The sequence below is a fragment of the Oncorhynchus mykiss genome, chromosome 18 (genome assembly GCF_057628025.1).
Source record: "Oncorhynchus mykiss isolate SJ-2025 chromosome 18, ASM5762802v1, whole genome shotgun sequence".
Lineage (NCBI taxonomy): Eukaryota > Metazoa > Chordata > Actinopteri > Salmoniformes > Salmonidae > Oncorhynchus > Oncorhynchus mykiss.
The window spans coordinates 56,588,606-56,600,456 of NC_143039.1; the positions used below are offsets into that span (position 1 = coordinate 56,588,606).

The window sequence follows — 11,851 nt, forward strand, 5'->3', positions numbered from 1 at the left end:
CTTTACCCCTACCTACATGTACATATACCTCAATTAACTTGACTAACCTGTACCCTCGCACATTGACTCGGTACTGGTACCCCCTATTTGTAGCCTCTTTGTTTTTATTAATTTTCTTAATTTCTTTTTACTTTAGTTTAATTAGAAAATATTTGCCTATCTCTTATTTTACTTAAAACTGCATTGTTGGTTAAGGGCTTGTAAGTAAACATTTCACGGTAAGGTGTTGTATTCGACGAATGTGACAAATAATATTTGATTTGATATTGTGACAAATATTATCATGTCATGTGACGCACTTAACTGAATTATGATGAAGTTATTGTAAACCACTTTGGGACCACTTGGGGTGCAATTCTACTACACTTTATATGACTGGAGACATTAGCAGAGTCTTTTTTTGAGAAATTACAGGGTAGCCTACAAATTACAGGGTAGCCTACTCTGCTGACACTGACAAACAGACATAGGTGGAAATCCCATCCTGGGAAAATATGATTTGTCCCCCCTAACATATCACTGGAAGCATAACTGTAATTTCAATAATATTAATAATACGCAATGAAAGCTCTTGTGCTGATTATAGACACTTAATAGCGCGTTTCTAAGTTTCAAAAGATTGCGACCCCCCCCGCTCTTTGCCTCACAATGGTTTGATCCACTGCCTCCCAGCTCTCTGCAGTGGCACATGCAGTGTTGCTAACTTAGCGAGTATTCAGACCCTCTAGCGACACATTTTCAAAAAAGCGACTAGCGACAAATCTAGCAACTTTTTCTGGTGTTATTGGAGACCTTTGGAGACTCTGACCTGACGTGAAAGCACATATCGTTCTTACGCTGCCGTGCGCCCCACCCCGTCCCGAAGTAATCACAGGCGGCCCAGTCCTCGCGCAGCAGTCCCTCCCAGCTGCAGTCAGAGCAGGAGATGTTCACCCCTCCGCGTCCAGACTGCAAATGAATCGCACATGCGGGAAGTCACCGCTGGCTGATCCCGCCCTGGCTTACATAAAAAATGTTAAAAAATAACCTGAATTAGGGCCAGACTAGTTACCCTAATTTTCTCACATTGCCATTGACAGTTTTTTCTATTGTCTCTTTTTGGTCCATTTAGATTGTTAAAATGTAGATTGTATACAAAAAAATATAAAAAATGTTATGGTTAAAAGTGTTCATGTTTTACTGTGACTTGTTGTAATACTCCTAAGTGGACCATAAGGTTAAAAACCAAACCAAATTAAGAAAACTAAACTAAACTAAAAAAAAAAGAAATACAAATAAAACTAAGTAACTCCACCAGTGTCTCTTTTGGGTCACTTTTTCCGGTCCCAAGCCTGGATAAAGGAGGAGGGTTTGGAATTGTGACATTAAAAAAACAAGAATCGTCAGAAGAAAGCTAATTTGAAGTTCTAAACATATTTATGGTGTGTTTTACTTTTTGTCTCTCACACGACGTTATAGCAAACACCACAGAAACGGAATTGGTGCTCGCTAGCTCGGCAAATTCAGCTATTGTTGGAATCCAGCCAACTTAAACATAAACTATATGAAAATTACAAAAGGTTGCAGCATACGTTGTGTAAATGGTGAACTCGTACAGCTGTCAACCCTTGTCACTGTAATCCGTTTCACATTTGCTAGCTGTCTAGCTAGCTACCTTTTTAGATCGAAGTCAATCTAGAATGGTAGAAAATGATAGAAGCCCATCTCCTACTGTAAGTAACCTGCTCGGTGCTCCTTTTCCTGTAGTCCACAATCATCTCCTTAGTCTTGGTTACGTTGAGGAATAGGTTGTTATTCTGGCACCACCCGGCCAGGTCTCTGACCTCCTCCCTATAGGCTGTCTCATTGTTGTCGGTGATCAGGCCTACCACTGTTGTGTCGTCAGCAAACTTAATGATGGTGTTGGAGTCATTCCTGGCCATGCAGTCGTGGTTGAACAGGGAGTACAGGAGGGGACTGAGCACGTACCCCTGGGGACCTCCAGTGTTGAGGATCAACATGGCAGATGTGTTGCTACCTACCCTCACCACCTGGGGCGGCCTGTCAGGAAGTCCAGGGTACAGTTGAAGAGGGAGGTGTTGAGTCCCAGGATCCTTAGCTTGGTGATGAGCGTTGAGGGTACTATGCTGTTGAACGCTGAGCTGTAATCAATGAATAGCATTCTCACATAGGTGTTCCTTTTGTCCAGCGACAAATCTAGCAAAGGGCAGTGGGAAAGGGCAGTGTGGAGTGCAATAGAGTTTGCATCATCTTTGGATCTGTTTGGGCGGTATGCAAATTGGAGTGGGTCTAGGGTTTCGGGGATAATGGTGTTGATGTGAGCCATTACCAGCCTTTTAAAGCACTTCATGGCTACGGACGTGAGTGCTACGGGTCTGTAGTCATTTAGGCAGGTTGCCTTTTTAGTTCTTGGGCACAGGGACTATGGTGGTCTGCTTGAAGCATGTTGCTATTACAAACTCAAGCAGGGACATGTTGAAAATGTCAGTGAAGACACCTGCCAGTTGGTCAGAACATGCCCGGAGCACACGTCTTCTTAATCCATCTGGCCCCACAGCCTTGTGTATGTTGACCTGTTTAAAGGTCTTACTCACATCGGCTACGGAGAGCGTGATCACACAGTCGTCCGGAACAGTTGATGCTCTCATGCATGCCCCAGTGTTGCTTGCCTCGAAGCGAGCACAGAAGTGATTTAGCTTGTCTGGTAGGCTCATGTCACTGGGCAGCTCGCGGCTGTGCTTCCATTTCTAGTCTGTAATAGTTTGCAAGCCCTGCCACATCCGACGAGCGTCGGAGCCGGTGTAGTATGATTGAATCTTAGCCCTGTATTGGCGCTTTGCCTGTTTGATGGTTCGTCGCAGGGCATAGCGGAATTTTTTGTAAGCTTCCAGGTTAGAGTCCCACACCTTGAAAGCGGCAGCTCTACCCTTTAGCTCAGTGAGAATGTTGCCTGTAATCCATGGCTTCTGGTTGGGGTATGTACGTACAGTCACTGTGGGGACAACGTCCTCAATGCACTTATTGATAAAGCCAGTGACTGATGTGGTGTATTCCTCAATTTCATCGGAAGAATCGCGGAACATGTTCCAGTCTGTGATAGCAAAGCAGTCCTTTAGCATCTGCTTCATCTGACAATTTTTTTTTTATAGACCGAGTCACTGGTGCTTGCTGCTTTAATTTTTGCTTGTAAGCAGGAATCAGGAGGATAGAGTTGTGGTCGGATTTACCAAATGTAGGGCGAGGGAGATCTTTGTACGCGTCTCTGTGTGTGGAGTACAGGTGATCTAGAATTGTTTTCCCTCAGGTTGCACATTTAACATGTTAATAGAGATTTGGTAGAACTGATTTAAGTTTCCCCGCATTAAAGTCTCGGCCACTAGGAGCGCCGCCTCTGGGTGAGTGGTTTCCTGTTTGCTTATTTCCTTATACAGCTGACTGAGTGAGGTCTTAGTGTCAGCATCTGTCTGTGGTGGTAAATAAACAGCCACGAAAAGCATAGCTGAGAACTCTCTAGGCAAGTAGTGTGGCCTGCAGCTTATCACAATATATTCTACTTCAGGCGAGCAAAATCTAGAGACTTCCTTAGATTTCGTGCACCAGCTGTTGTTTACAAATATGCACAGACCCCCCCCCCCCCCCCCCTCGTCTTACCAGAGTGTACTGTTCTATCCAGCCTGTGGAGCGTGTATCCCGCTAGCTGAATATCCATGTCGTCGTTCAGCCACGATTCCGTGAAGCATAGGATATTACAGTTTCTGATGTCCCGTTGGTAGGATATTCGTGATCTTACCTCGTCTAGTTTATTGTCCAATGATTGCACGTTGAAGAGTAATATTGACGGTGACGGCAGCTTTCCTAGTTGTCTTCTGCGGGTCCGGACGAGGCATCCGGCTCTTCGTCCTCTGCGTCGCTTCCTTTTGCGAATAATTGGGATGTCTGCCCTGTGGGGTGTTTGGAGAGTATCGTTTGAGACCTGCTTGTTGTTGTTGAAGAAGAAATCTTCGTATAATCCGAGGTGAGTGATCGCTGTCCTGATATCCAGAAGCTATTTTCTTCCGTAAGATATGGTTGCAGAAACATTATGTACAAAATAATTTACAAATATCGCGAAAAAAACCCACATAATAATTGGAAGATGCCATGGATACCCCCACTCTCAACTTAAACTGGTGAATTAACTAAGATTTGTTTAAGGCAATGGTATTGCTGTTGTGATTAATTGTGTAGTTTTGGGTACTGGTAGTTAGGAGTACGGCAAACACCTTATTTATTTTCTAGGAGACAGACTGTGAGTCAGTGAGGATGGTGAAAGGGAAAGAGCCAGGGAGAGACTTCAGAGGACAGTGTCACAGCCACGGCAGGACCAGGTGTCAACCTTGTTGCCAGCAGCACCAGTATAGGGGACAGTGGCACAGCCACGGCAGGACCAGGTGTCAACCTTGTTGCCAGCTGCACCAGTATAGGGGACAGTGGCACAGCCATGGCAGGACCAGGTGTCAACCTTGTTGCCAGCTGCACCAGTATAGGGGACAGTGGCACAGCATTGTCCAGTTGCCTCAGTGATGGCAAAAACCATATCAGTCACACCCACAATTTTTAGAACCGCAAATTCTTGCCAATAGAGTGCTGACGATTCAAGAGATATGGTTTGGCAATTTCCCCTGGCTACATTATAATCCATCAATAAAAGGAGTGTTGTGTTTTCACTGTAGCCAAGGGTTTTCAAGCCAGCCATCTTTTGGCCAAAGAGCGGATGCTGCCGTCATCAAATCAAATTGTATTTGTCACATGGTTAGCAGATGTTAATGCGAGTGTAGCGAAATGCTTGTGCTTCTAGTTCCGACCATGCAGTAATATCAAACAAGTAATCTAACCTAACAACAACTACCTTATACACACAAGTGTAAAGGAATTAATAAGAATATGTAGATAAAAATATAGCGATGGCCGAACGGTATAGGCAAGATGCAGTAGATGGTATAAAGTACAGTATATACATATGAGATGAGTAATGTAGGGTATGTAAACATTATATAAAGTGGCATTGTTTAAAGTGGCTAGTGATACATTTATTACATACATTTTTTCATTATTAAAGTGGCTAGAGATCAGTCATTATGTTGGCAGCAGCCACTCAATGTTAGTGATGGCTGTTTAACAGTCTGATGGCCTTGAGATAGAAGCTGTTTTTTATATCATTTTGCCAATTCAATTTACTTTAGGACGCGCCACCTATGCATCACTTAAAAACATAACAGCCAGTAACCTCCATTTGCTATTCCAGTGCAGGCTAGGGATGACGTTTTTTTTGTGGGCCATACTAAATAAAAAATAATTCCACCTATAGGCTATAATATAATATATGTAAAGACCAGATAGTCTGATGGGTGAGAATATTATCAAGTGCTGGTCAAATTGTGAATGAGAGACTGATTAAGTGTTTGCAGCCTACACAAGAACCAGAGCAGAGCTCATGACATTTATGCAACTTTTTTCAAATCATCATTAAGAGTCGCATCATGCAGCCTTAGAATGCATAAAAAATTGAAACATATAGACTAGTGTTTGTATCACAACTAAAGTTGCATAAATAACTCTAAATTAAACATATAGGAGGACGTGTTTCTTTTTAATCACTCAACAAAGAATAGCCTCATGTGCGCACTCCCTCAGGAAATCGTTTGGAGAAAATATCCTTTCTATTTTATTGTTCAACGTGCACCTGTGTAATGATTGTGCTGTTTAATTAGCTTCTTGATATGCCACACCTGTCAGGTGGATGGATTGTCTTGGTAAAGGAGAAATGCTCGCTAACAGGAATGTAAACAAATTTGTGCACAACATTTGAGAGAAATAAGCTTTTGTGCGTATGGAACATTTCTGTGATCTTTTATTTCAGCTCATGAAACATGGGACCAACACTTTACATGTTGCATTCATATTTTTTATACTTTTTATATTTATACTTTTATTTTTGATACTTAAGTATATTTTAGCAGGTACATTTCATTTGATACTTATGTATAATTAAAACCAAATACTTTTAGACTTGAAACTCAAGTAGTATTTTACTGAGTGACTTTTACTCAAGTATGACAATTGGGTCCTTTTACCACCACTGGTATATATATATATCAGCAAACAGTGGAAAATAGGAGGGGTGTTCAACAATAATGTAATATAGAATAAATACCCACACACTACTGAATGTGCAGGTAGACATTTATTTTCATGAATCTTGCCTTGTAGGACTAAGTGATTTCCACTAGATGGGTCAGCTGCAATGTCAAAATTGGCTATATCGTAAAAAGTCATGAAAAACTAGGTTAGGGTTAGCGGTGTGGTTAAGGATAGGGTTAAGGATTAAAATCATATTTTACTACTTTGTGGCTGTGCCAGCTAGTGACCACTCTGCAGAGCTGTCTCCAAGGCAGGATTCATGACAATAAATGCCAACCTGCGATGAATGCTCCCATTGTTAACTATGCACAGTAAAACAACATTGGCGTTCATCAGCGTGCAGATATCTTTTAATTATTTCAGAAGTACATTTTTTGTACCCAGCTCCTATAAGTCATTAGATGTGTGTACACTAGATTTGAAATGAGTGCTCAACAACAAGGACAGGAATCCAAAAAAGGGCTTACCCAATAAGAAATATTAGAATGCTGAGGTTTCGTTCCATGAGATGGACAGAACAGGTATACTGACGTGGAATTCAAATTTTCTGTTTGAAAAGGAAACTGTAGCACACTTGCATTTTTTTGCCAAAATACCACCACCAATGTTTAGTACCAGATCCATTAAACACATTGTGGAGCGTAAAATTGAGGGCAACATTTCCCACCTGACAGGTGTCTTCATGAGAGGAAAATGTTTCCCAAGTCATTTTTTTTCTACCAAGTCTGCAAAGATTTTTGATTTCAACATTACCCCATTTGCCAGGTGTGTCATTGTTAATAACTACCATAGTACTGACAGCTATGTGCTTTAACAAACATTGATATTGGAACATTGCCAAAACTTAACATATAAGTACCTCAAGGAAGCAACGTTCAACAGATCCTCACTACAACAGACATGATGTACCAGGCTTTTCTGCTGGCGATCCCTCTACTGATGGTGTTTCAGACGTCGTGCATAAACACTTCACCGCTTGATTCTGTAAAAACGATTGAGCAGGCAAGAGCTCCAAAAGTTAGCTTGAGCCGTCTTGATGAGCTAAGAAATAGGGCTAAATTCATTGGCAGAAGCTGCAAGGAAGTTAAGGACAGATATGGTCAAGCTGAAGACGGTCTGTACTACCTGACCACGTCTACTGGGGTGGTGTACCAGACCTTCTGTGACATGACCACAGCGGGCGGCGGCTGGACTCTGGTGGCAAGCGTGCACGAGGACAACATCTACGCGAAGTGCACAGTTGGCGATCGTTGGACCAGCCAGCAGGGAAACAACGCCAACTGGCCAAAAGGGGAAGGCAACTGGGCCAACAGGAAGACTTTCGGAACAGTGGAGGCAGCCACGGACGATGACTTCAAGAATCCTGGCTACTATGACATAGATGCAGAAGACATGTCGGTGTGGCACGTTCCCAACAAAACGCCCTTTTACCACTGGAACCTGGCCGCCATCATGCGCTACCACACTGAGAGGCGCTTCCTCCATCTGTACGGAGGAAACCTGTACTACCTCTTCCACCGCTACCCGGTCGAGTACAACGTTGGAAAACACCTGTCCGACAATGGACCCTCCATTCCCATAGTTTATGACTTCGGGGACAAAGAGTCCACCAAAATGTTCTACGGCCCTAACACTAGAGGGGAGACTGAGGGAGGCTTCATCAGTTTCAGAGCCATAAATCTTGAACGGGCGGCCACAGCCATCTGCTCTGGGGTCAAACCCAAAGGCGGTGAGGTTGATGCATACTGTATTGGTGGTGGTGGGTTTTTCCCTCAGGGTAACCCTCTACAGTGTGGGGATTTCACCTCCTTTGCCTGGAACGGCTATGGGACCAATGTAGGCTGGAGTGCATCAAAACAGATGCTGGAGTCAGCTGTGTTACTCTTTTACCGCTAATTCACAGTGCATTTATTTTTCTTTGATTGTTTCATAGATTGATTGATAGATTTTTGGGTAAAACAATTCATACAGTTTAAAATGAAAAGTACATTTAAAAGTAATTTTGGAAATATTAGTAATACCTTTTTATATTTTTTATCTATTCATTCCATTACTACAAAGAAATAGCATAAAGCAATAACGACTCCATTCATCATACAAATATTTGTGTCTCATACAATCATTAAATAGTTATAGCTGATAGTGACAAGTATTATTCTGTCATGTGAGGCTCTTAATAACTGAATTACGGTAAGGTTAGTGTAAACCACTTTGTAACACCGGTTGTGTTGGGGTGATGAGGGTTGGAAATTCAGTGTATGGATTGTGTGTGCTTGTTGGAACTTTCTTCCTGCAATAATGTAACAATAAAGTAGTCTGTGGGTCTGAGAGCATGAAGTGAGCCTACTGTACTTTTTCATTATACAATTTCTTTTTTTGGTGGGGGGGGTTAAGATGAGCTTACCTTTTGTCAAGGAGGGAGAGAGAGACAGAGAGGACATATTCTGAGGAGAGAGGGAAACAAGAGAGAGAGTAGAGAGCTATAAGGTGAGCGAGAGAGAGAGAGAGAGAGAGAGAGAGAGAATCAGAAGGAGGGGAGGCAAAGGGACATAGAGAGGACTTGTTCTGAGTGCTGTAATGATGCCCAATTGTTTGACACAACTAGATACACTCAACAACAAAAAATGCTGGGTTGTTAGAACAACCCAACTGCTGGTTTGCAGGGATTGGGTCACTTAGTTGTGTTTTCTTTAACAAGAGCAAGGTTCTGATCTTAATGCTGGGTTATTGATGTTGGGTTATTGAGATATGACCCAGTGGGTGGATTATTTATCCCACAAATGTAGAGGATCAATGTGATCCAGCAAGCTCGTGAATGAGGATTGTTGCAGCTGTGTACCATACAGTGCAGCTGGCACTGAGTAGAATTACTTTTAGACAGGCAAATGGCCAAAGCTTTGTGGCTGACCCCCCAAAAAAGCTAGGAATAAATTACCTAGCTATCATAATTATATTATCTCAGTAATTGACAATTTTATATAATCAGAGCTAGCAAACTACTTAGCTAACATTTTCTAATTTAGCTGGCTAGCAAGCTATTTTCCTGTGCTGTGTGTGGTACTAAACATTTTAAGTTTGGTTGTATTTTTAAAATCCTAATTGTTTCTGAATTGGCTAGCTAGATGGGGATACCTAGTCAGTTATACAACTGAAATGTGTCTTCCGCATTTAACCCAACCTCTGAATCAGAGATCGACATAATCGACATCCACGGCACCTGGGGAACAGTGGGTTAACTGCCTTGCTCAGGGGCAGAACAACATATTTACCTTGTCAGCTCGGGGAATCAACCCAGCAACCTTTTGGTTACTTGCCTAATGCTCTAACAACTATGGTACCTGCCTCCCCCTAGTCTCAGTCTGAATGCAGACAGTTACTTTAACTTCATATTGAAATGAAAAAAGCGTCTCAATTGTTCATCCAAGTTTAGACTCTCCACTTAATCTGCGTTAACGTTGTCTTTGTCACCAACTGCCCTGATACTAGAGGCTGCATGGCCCTGATACTAGAGTCTGCATGGCCCTGATACTAGAGGCTGCATGGCCCTGATACTAGAGGCTGCATGGCCCTGATACTGGAGGCTGTATGGCCCTGATACTAGAGGCTGCATGGCCCTGATACTAGAGGCTGTATAGCCCTGACACTGGAGGCTGCATGGACCTGATACTAGAGGCTGCATGGCCCTGGTACTGGAGGCTATATGGCCCTGATACTAGAGGCTGCATGGCCCTGATACTAGAGGCTGTATAGCCCTGATACTAGAGGCTGCATGGCCCTGATACTGGAGGCTGCATGGCCCTGATACTAAAGGCTGCATGGCCCTGATACTGGAGGCTGCATGGCCCTGATACTGGAGGCTACATGGCCCTGATAGTAGAGGCTGCATGGCTCTGATACTGGAGGCTGCATGGTCCTGATACTGGAGGCTGCATGGCCCTGATACTAGAGGCTGCATGGTCCTGATACTGGAGGCTGCATGGCCCTGATACTAGAGGCTGTGGTAAATCACATAACCCAACAGTGCTGGATCAAAATAACCCAGTGCTGGGTATGTACTGTAGTGACCCAGCGCTGGGTTACAGGATTTACGCAAATTGGTCATAATTGACCCAGCATTTTTTTAGAGAGCATGTAATGTTTTGAAATGTAGATATACATTATATGCTGCTGTCTGTCGGATTAAAACATGTTTGTCACTTGACGAAAGACACTGAACATGATCGTATCCAACTAATAGTGCTCCTCCGCCACACACACATGGCTGAGAAGCAGCATGTGACACAATGATGAAGAGAAGAAAAGCAGCCAGCCTGGCCTCAGAAAGTCCATGGCAATACAGCATCATTATTTCTGGGTCTTTTTCCCTGGTTGAGGCTTTCCTGGAGGTTGAGAGCCAGAGATGCTACCACCACTATCAGAGTAAAAGACACATAACTAGAGTGTTCTGGATAACACACTTCACCTTGTGTTAGGATCACAGTCACACACAGCCGTACACACACACCAGTGGAGGTTGCTGAGAGGAGGACGCCTCATATTAATGGCTGAATTGGAGTCAATGGAATGGTACACGTAGTTTCCATGTGGTTGATACCATTCCATTGACTCCATTCCAACCTTTACTATGAGCCGTCCTCCCCCCAGCAGCCTTCACTGCCACACGCGTCAAATCAAACTTTATTTGTCACATGCGTCGAATACAACGGTGAAATGATTACTTACAAGCACTTAACCAACATTGCAGTTCAAGAAAGAGTTAAGAAAATAAAGATAAAGTTAAAAAATTATAAAAAAAGCAACACAATAAAATAACAACAACGATAACAATAACGAGACTATATACAGGGGGTGCCAATACCGAGTCAATGTGCAGGGTTACAGGTTAGTCGAGGTCATTTGTACATGTAGGTAGGGGTGAAGTGACTATGCATAGATAATAAACAGCGAGTAGCATCAGCGTAAAAAACAAGTGGGACGGGACGGGACAGGGGGGGGGGGGTCAATGTAGATAATGATTTGATTAGCAGTCTTATGGCTTGGCGGTAGAAGCTGTTAAGGAGCCTTTTGGTCCTAGACTTGGCGCTCCGGCACTGCTTGCCATGTGGTAGCAGAGAAAACAGTCTATGACAATTTTATGGGCTTTCCTCTGACACCGGCTATTTTATAGGTCCTGGATTGCAGGAAACTTGGCCCCAGTGATGTACTGAGCCGTACACATTACCCTCTGTAGCGCCTTATGGTCAGATGCCGAGCAGTTGCCATACCAGGCTTTGATGCAATCGGTCAGGATGCTCTCAATGGCGCAGCTGTATAACTTTTTGAGGATTTAGGGACCCATGCCCATTTTCAGTCTCCTGGGGGGGAAAAGTGTTGTCGTGCCCTCTTCATGACTGTCTTGGTGTGTTTGGACCATGATAGTTTGTTGGTGACGTGGACACCAAGGAACTTGAAGCTCTCAACACGCTCCACTACAGGTCCATCAATGTTAATGGGGTCCTGTTCGGCCTGCCTTTTCCTGTAGTCCACGATCCGCTCCTTTGTCTTGCTCACATTGAGGGAGAGGTTGTTGTCCTGGCACCACACTGCCAGGTCTCTGACCTTCTCCCTATAGGCTGTCTCATTGTTGTCGGTGATCAGGCCTACCACTGTTGTGTCGTCAGCAAACTTAATG

General features: G+C 43.4%; 1 pseudogene across 1 annotated transcript; it reads left to right on the top strand.

Annotated features, from left to right (window-relative positions):
* The first annotated feature begins 7,062 nt into the window (after positions 1-7,062).
* LOC110496406 (intelectin pseudogene) lies at positions 7,063-8,517 on the top strand (annotated as a pseudogene). The gene has a single exon (XR_016488553.1). The product of XR_016488553.1 is annotated as an intelectin pseudogene (transcript).
* Positions 8,518-11,851: the final 3,334 nt, after the last annotated feature.